This window comes from Cryptotermes secundus, unplaced genomic scaffold (genome assembly GCF_002891405.2).
Source record: "Cryptotermes secundus unplaced genomic scaffold, Csec_1.0 scaffold31, whole genome shotgun sequence".
In the NCBI taxonomy this organism is placed as follows: domain Eukaryota; kingdom Metazoa; phylum Arthropoda; class Insecta; order Blattodea; family Kalotermitidae; genus Cryptotermes; species Cryptotermes secundus.
Window position 1 is genome coordinate 1,676,208 of NW_019743147.1, and position 7,880 is coordinate 1,684,087.

The 7,880-nt window shown below is 43.3% G+C and overlaps 1 protein-coding gene across 3 annotated transcripts in view; it reads right to left on the reverse strand.

The window, feature by feature from the left end:
* Window positions 1–5,041, reverse strand: part of LOC111873727 (facilitated trehalose transporter Tret1) — a 35,781-nt gene extending 30,740 nt beyond the window's left edge. For 2 of the 3 annotated variants that reach the window (XM_023868663.2, XM_023868661.2), the window contains exon 1: window positions 4,742–5,041. The gene's annotated coding sequence lies outside the window, so the exon portion shown is untranslated. The remainder of the gene's footprint in view (window positions 1–4,741) is intronic. The other variant, XM_023868662.2, reaches the window with a different exon arrangement.
* Window positions 5,042–7,880: the final 2,839 nt, after the last annotated feature.

Below are 7,880 nucleotides of genomic sequence, written 5' to 3' on the forward strand. Positions count from 1 at the left end.
TAGAGGAATATTTTAATATAATACAATAATATATTTTATAATTTTATTTTGATTTTATATTTATAATGTTATATATTTGATAATATTATATTTATATCTTGATTTTAGCATACTGTGCAGAAATGTGATAAATCTATTATATGTGTAGGCTATTCTTATTTTATTGTACCTATTTTATTGTTGACAAAGCTCTGTATAGGAACTGTTTTTTCTTTTATAATTAACTTTGACATGTTCTACATCCTGTGGCATGTTTGTCAATAACGATCTATGGAACAAATAAAAAGTGAAAGTGAAAGTGAAAGATACTCCGTCCCTTGTGTTACACAGTATAACATGTGTAGTGCAGATATTGACAGAGCCGTAAAATAAGCCACCACCACTTCAGCGGAACACAAGAATAAATCAAGCGAATACTGTGCAAAATTTCTGAAACATTAACAGATGATCAAATCAAGGAGGATGAACTCCACATAGGGTTTTGATGGGAAAAACAGAAGGAAAGAGACCACTAGCAAGACTTAGACGTAGATGGAAAGATAATATTAAGATGAATCTTAAAAGAATAGGATGGGGTGGTATGGACTGGATTAATCTACTTCAGGATAGAGGCCAGTGGAGGGCTCTTGTGAATACGGTAATGAACCTCTTGGTTCTATAAAATGTTGGGAAATTCTTGAGTAGATGAGCAAATAGCGACTTCTCAAGAATGATTCTGCTCAGTGGAGTTTGCTGATTGTTTAATTAGTTAGTTAAGAGATTATTCTGAGTAACGAATTCAAATGTTAATCGCTTTGTGTCACGTCTTGTACCCGATCTGAGCTTGCATTGTGTGACATGAAAGTTGTTCATAACTTTGGGATCTTATGCATGACAATAACACCAACACAACTATGTATCTCGAAACAAAGGACTGAAACACGTCAACGCGTGTTGGCTTGCATAATCCAGCTATCAGTGTTTCTCCTCACTGGAACTATAAATGCTACAACATATGATTCCGCGTGGTACTACCGAGCGGGTTGGCTTGGGCTGGGGCCACACGAGCGCACAAAATGCGTCCGTTGTAACGAACGTCGTGACGTCCGTTGTAGAAATAAACAAGAGAGACGAATGCTGCGCTTTCTTCTGGCTCCATTGAAGACAAAAGACTACGCACCGCATTCTGCAACTGTGTGGTGTCCTCAGCAACGTCCGTCATAAAGTACGTTCGTTGCAACGGACGTACTTCGTGCGCTCGTATGGCCCCAGCCATAAACTCCTGTTCGGGAGACGCTGGGTTAAATCTCGGCTGCCATATCGGCTATCTTAGTTAACTTACTCCATGGTTTTCTCCCGTCTCTTCAGGCAAATTCCGGGATAATACCTAGATCAGTTGAAACCCGCTTCCTTCCAAACCCCTTCCAGTTCATCATTCAGTTGTCATCCTACCATCCGACGCTATGTAGTACGAGTGTAGCTACTGAAAGCCTCCTGAAACACACTTCAGCCAAGGCGACATGCGGGCTGCTCACTTTAGTTAACGGATAACAACCGGATTTGAGGTTATCACAGCGGTAGTTATGAAGAGTTCTATCTTCTGGGATAGAACGCTGTCTAGTCCGTTGAAAGTCAGCTTAGGTTTCGGAGGAACACGCTGCCTCCATCTTCACTGTTGCAGAATAAGCAAAGCAAGAAACCAGCTCTGCTTACCATCTGCTTACACACTGGTTTCTTGCTTGTATTATCCTTCGACTCTGAAGATGGAAGTGACATGTTTTTCTCCGAAACGTCGGTTGACTTCCAACGGACTACACAGCGTTATGTCCCAGAAGATAGAACTCTTCACGTAGCATGGGTCTTCTTCAGAAAATGAATTCGGCTAAATTTTATAGACACGTGATATTGTGAGGGCGGCCGCACACCAACTGCGTCAAGACAAGCACAATACATGAGATAAAAGACGCAGTCTTGCTTCATTCATGATTCGTCAGCATGAAGCTGACGTCAGCATCATGACTCAGACCGGTGTGCGGCGGTTTTCATAATCTCATTTGTTTCAAATGTGCTCCTTTCTTTGCGTCATGTCGCAGACATCGTGTCTTAACTGTTACATGTCTTGACGCATGCCGGTTTACGGCCTCCTTTAGAGAGTCAGAGATGTGTCTCATGGAGAGTAATTGGTGGGATGGTATGTGGATAGAACTGGCTAAAGACCGTGTCCAGCGGCGGACCTTGCTATTGATACTGAAATGACGAGTTCTGCTGGCATTGAATTGTTCTGTATGTTGTGTTACATTTCTAGTGTAACATCCGGTCTTGTGAAAACGTATATTACGTGAATAACACGCGTTAGTGGTTTAGTTTCTCGCAGCTTATCTTGCAGCACATTGTTGAATCCGGTACCAATATTCTCACTGCGAAAGACCGTCAGTGTACTAATTGAATCAGTCTACTAATTAAAGTTTATTTAAGTTTAAACCTGTCCGTCCATAGATTAATAATTATGTAAACTTGAAAATATATTAGTCATGCTAAACTCTTTGGAAAATGACCTTGTAATTACTGCTATCATTATCATACTTTTACTCCATGTTACAGGGCAATTTGTTCAGGCAGGCCTTGTCCCTAAGGTTTACCGTGTAATTGCTTCCTGGAAAATGCATTTGAAACAAACTGCTTTAAGATTGGGTGATATATAAGAATTTAGTTCCTACCTCACAGGAAACACACTACGTCTCCGCTACAAGCCCAACCAGTTAATGCTGTTTAGAGAAACAGTCGCTGTTTATTGTGAGAACCATACGGAACACAGATACACTCTGTGCGCAGAATGCGGAGTTTTGGTATGTTAAAGCAGGTGGTATATACAGTAACTGGCGGGCTTGAAAGGATTAAATAGTATGTTAATATCTTCAAGACGTGTGCTGTTCCCAGAACGGCCGTCTTTTGTAATTCCTTTTAGGGGCCGCTGGTTATTGTTATTACAGCCATTGGTGGCTGTTGAGCTCAGCACGTAAATAAACTTACTTACTTACTTACTTACTTACTTACTTACTCAAGGAGCGGAGCCCTTCTTGAGGAGCCGCCAATTCTGCAGCTACTCAAGAATTTCCCAGCATTTTATGATCCACGGGGGTTCATTGCCGTGTTCACAAGAACCCTCCACTGGTCCCTATCATGAGCAAGAACAATCCAATCCACACCATCCCATCCTATCTCTCTAAGATCCATTTTAATATTGTCCACCCACCTACTCCTTGGTCTGGCCTTTCCAACAGTATCCTATATGCATTCATCTTCTCTCTCATTTGTGCCATATGCCCTCGCCACCTCATCCTCCTTGACTTGATCATTCTAATTATACTTGGAGAACAGTACAAGTTTTGATGAAGTAAATAAACAAAGAATTTAATTGAACTATTATTCTCTCCACAATGGACAAACATAACTGTAATCTCTCCACGAAATACCATTATCTGTACCTGCACATGTTATGAGGCATTCGTGAAATCTCTTTCACACCTTGTGTCATGCGCCGAAGAGTCACTGACCTATCTGTTGGTGGTGACAAGTGTTCCCAAGTCCGATTGTGATATCTCGAGGAATTACGGCCGTAGTCGAAGCAGTCGGTTGCTGAAAGTGGGCCCGTTTCAGACGCCACATTTGCGTGATTTCCTCAGGTACTACTACATATATATACATAGTTATTGATTTTGCTTGCATATGTAGTTTGCAGATTCTGATTTACACACTGTGCTATTATATCTGTGGGGGAGCACGCGGTAGCGTAGTTGGTTGAGGCACTATGCTACAAACCGGAATATCCCGGGTTCGATTCTCGATGTGGTCATTGGATTTTTCAATTGGCCTAATCCTTCCAGCCGAACTATAACCCTGGGGTCAACTCATCCTCTAGCAGAAATGAGTACCAGGAATCTTCCTGGGGGTTAAAGAGCGACCGGCGCGTAAGGCTGACAACCTTACCGCAAACTGTGATCTGATTGTCTCGAGAAAATGTGGGAGTCTCGACGTCTCACAACCCTATGGGCCTCCACGGCCTGTTACAGGGATAGCCAACCGGACAGTTAGATTTAGAGTTAATTCTCTAACTTGTATTCGGAAGATGCTCGGTTCGAATCTCGGCTGAGACACCGGCTGTCCTGAAATTTGCCCTTGTTTCTCCATTAGGCCACGACCACTCCATCCAAACCCTGTATAATTCATTAGTCATCTGTCATCCTATCATCGACGCTACAGCGTCGTTAAATAACCAACTAAAAATATCCGGCTTCTTTCTTTGCTGATCATTATATTATTATTATATCATTATAATATGCAGGCGTTATTATTATTATTATTATTATTATTATTATTATTACTATTATTCCTCTTTAAACGCCGAACAGTGTTGAATGACATGGTCTTGGGGGCGTCTGTTAACTTAGACACACAGAAGAATAAATAACAACACAAGACTTATCTCGGTACTTACGCCGGCTACAGTACTGCTTCTTCCTGTGTCAGTACTTAATCGAATTTCACTTTCATTCATCAGGGTATTTATATAAAAGTAGAGGGAACTATCAAGAATGCCCTAATAAAAATTACCGTTGTTATTATTCTGCTCGCAAACTCGCAAAATCAACCTCATCCACATATTTCAAGCCCTAAATTTCATTACATAAGAATTTCATACATCAAGAACATAAACAGAACATACGTAACATAAGAAATTCATTCACAATTTTAATCCGAATACCTGAAGAGAAAGGACAGCTTTGAAGCAGGTTTAGTTGGTTAAATCAAAAATACTTTTGTGTCCAGCCGGCATAAACTCGAAGTTCAGGCTCCTCTGTTTTAAACTGCCCCAAACCACGAGCTTCACTGCAACTACTTCACATATGAACACAGACGACCTGAAGGTCCGACAGATGTATACGAACTTACAGTGTTCAGACAACGTGCCCGCTGCGGTTGAACGCAATTCGGAAGCGAAACACAGACGGTGCGTGTGCCTTCGGCGGTAATGGAACGCGGACTGAACGTCTGGTCCCCACTGTCCATGCCACTTCTCGCGCGAGTGCAGCCGAACAGCAGTTAGACTCATCGGAGCAAAGTCATTCTTACGAAACTGATAGTTGTTGTATTGGTCATGCCACTCCCACTCTGTTGCGAACGCGAAGGTTCATTTACCACGATCACATGAAGTAGACACTGAAGTGCTTGAATCCAGTCCGCACTTCTCACGCTGTTTCTTTAACCTATGCGTACATTTTAATATTATCTACAAATGTACGTCTAGAGAGAGCTGGGATATGTCAGCTATATAGACTATGGCTGGACGACCGGGTAATTAGGGTTCGATTACAGGCAGGGGTAAGAGAATGCTCTGTTTTCTACGGCTTCTGGACACATCTTGAGACCTACTCAGCCTCCTATCCAGGGGGTACCGGGTTCATTCCCAGGAGATAAAAGCGGCAGAACAGCAGGGGAAAGCTACCTTCTCAAACCACTGGAAGCTTAAATAATAAGATGTATTTTCTTTCATATAGCTTCAATATTGATTGAACAAAAAGATGCTACAAGCAGGAAATCCGCGGGTTCGATTCCCGATGAGGTCGTTGGACTTTTCAATTTACCTAATCCTTCCGGCACGCGGTAGCGTAGTTGGTTGAGGCACTATGTTACAAGCCGGAAGGTCGCAGGTTCGACTCCCGATAAGGTGTTTTTTTTTTCAAATTGATCTAATCCTTTCGGCCGCACTATGGCCCTGGATTCGACTCAGCCTCTAGCAGAAATGAGTACCACGAATATTCTTGGGAATAAAGCGCGGCCGGCGCGTAAGGTTGAAGGAAGGCAAGTGGAAAGAAACGGGAAAGAAAAATTCGTGGCCGATTTCAGCACAAAGTCTCTGTTACCTCAAGTCAGTGAAGGGAGCCTCAACTCAGACAGCAGGTTAGCTGGTTGATCCTCAAATTCAGCATACATAAATGGGAATTTGAATTTGGGGCTCTCACTGCGGTTACTGCCTTGTAACGCTGTGTAGCTGGAATAAAATCCTTTCGGAGGAGCACACTGCATCCATCTTCAGGGTTGATGCATAAGCGAAACAGGGTGACCAGCAAGAAGCAAGCTTGCCTTCGACTCACATGGAGCACGTGCACTTAGCATATGCTGCACCCCTCGTTGGCTTGAACCTAGAGGAGACTTACAGAAGCTGGCTAACCGTACTAAAATGATCACACTGCGGATAGAATTAGTTCCCCTTACATTTATTTAAACCTTCACACCATCGAAAATAAATTGAAACAAAAATTGTAGACCGTTATGAGATGTATATTTTATGTGACATATATTTTCTTTTGTACTATGAATAGTCCTTCAGCAAACCGACGTTTTATCTGAGTTCAACGTTCAGTATTTATGTATCTGTCTACCGCCCTATCTACCTACCTATGGCTCTACAGCCCTGTGGACCTTGGCCGCTTTTTCACTTTCTTGAGTCATACACAGCCGGAAGGACTCCTTGGACAGGTCATCAGACCGTCGCAAGGCCGCTACCTACACACAGAACAGCACAAATTCAGAATAAACGCACACAGACATCCATGTCTTGAAAGTGTGACTCGAACGCACGATCCCAGTGTTCGAGAGGGCGAAGAAAGTTAATGCCTTAGACCGAGCGACTACTGTGAATATCTACTTAATATTAAATTTATTTATTCATTATAAATTCATGGCACTTATCCACATAACTTTATATAACCTCGGAGTTTGGATCACGTGGTCGTACTTATGCCGCCATATTGAAAAGTTACTTCCCGATCCACTGTTTTTTTTCCTTGGCACTACAGCCCCAGTGGGCCTAGGCCTACCTCTATGAACTTCTCCGTTTACTTCGGTTTTTCTAGATCTTACAGATACGGTGGGACTCCTTGGGCGGGTGATCAGCTCGTCGCAAGGCCTCTACCTGTACACAAACTCAGAAAAACGAACGCAAACATCCATGCCCTGAGTGGGATTCGAACCCACGATCCCGGTTTCCAAGCGAGCGAAGACAGTACATGCTTTAGACAGCTGGGCTACCGTGACGGGCCCCGATCCACTTTGCTCTGATATAATTGCAGATATCAGAACATCCTTATTTCCTAAAAATTTAACTAAGATACACGAACTGCGTTCAGATTTGCAGATTGCTGTAGGGGCCCCCGTGCTCACCAATCTACGCAACAGGCAATCCGCCGACCTTACGGGCATAGGGAGATAAAGAACGAGATAGTTTTTTATTCCCTTTCTTCTGATTTTCCTTGACCTCCTATTGATTCACGTAAAGGTAAAGGTGCCGGTCACGGTAGCCGAGCGGTCTAAGGCATTGTGGGTTCGAATCCCACTTAGGGCATGGATGTTTGTGTGCGTTTTTCTGTGTTTTTGTACGGGTAGAGGCCTTGCGACGAGCTGATCACCCGCCCAAGGAGTCCTACCGAATGTGTAAGATCAAGAAAAACCGAAGTGAACGGAGAAGTTCATGGAGGTAGGCCTAGGCCCACCGGGGCTGTAGTGCAAAGGAAAAAAATAAAGTTGTCCCTGCGCTTAATTAGTTAAGCACTACACCATGAAGACATATGGGGACGTGAAGGTATAGCTCCACTATTCTTGACCTCTGCACTAGATTGAGCCGAGTGGTCAGCTTCACGCACTTACTGCTTTACCCCCCGGTACCCACTGGAGAGGAGGCTCGGTGATCCCCAGGGCCGGTAATACCCTTCTCCTACTCCTAATGTTCGGCCGATCATAGTGGCATCGCGGTCTGAGGCCTTAAATGTTTTCGGCCGCTCGAAAACTGGGATAGTGGGTTCGAATCCTACTCATGGTATGGATGTGTGTTTGTGTTAGGTAGC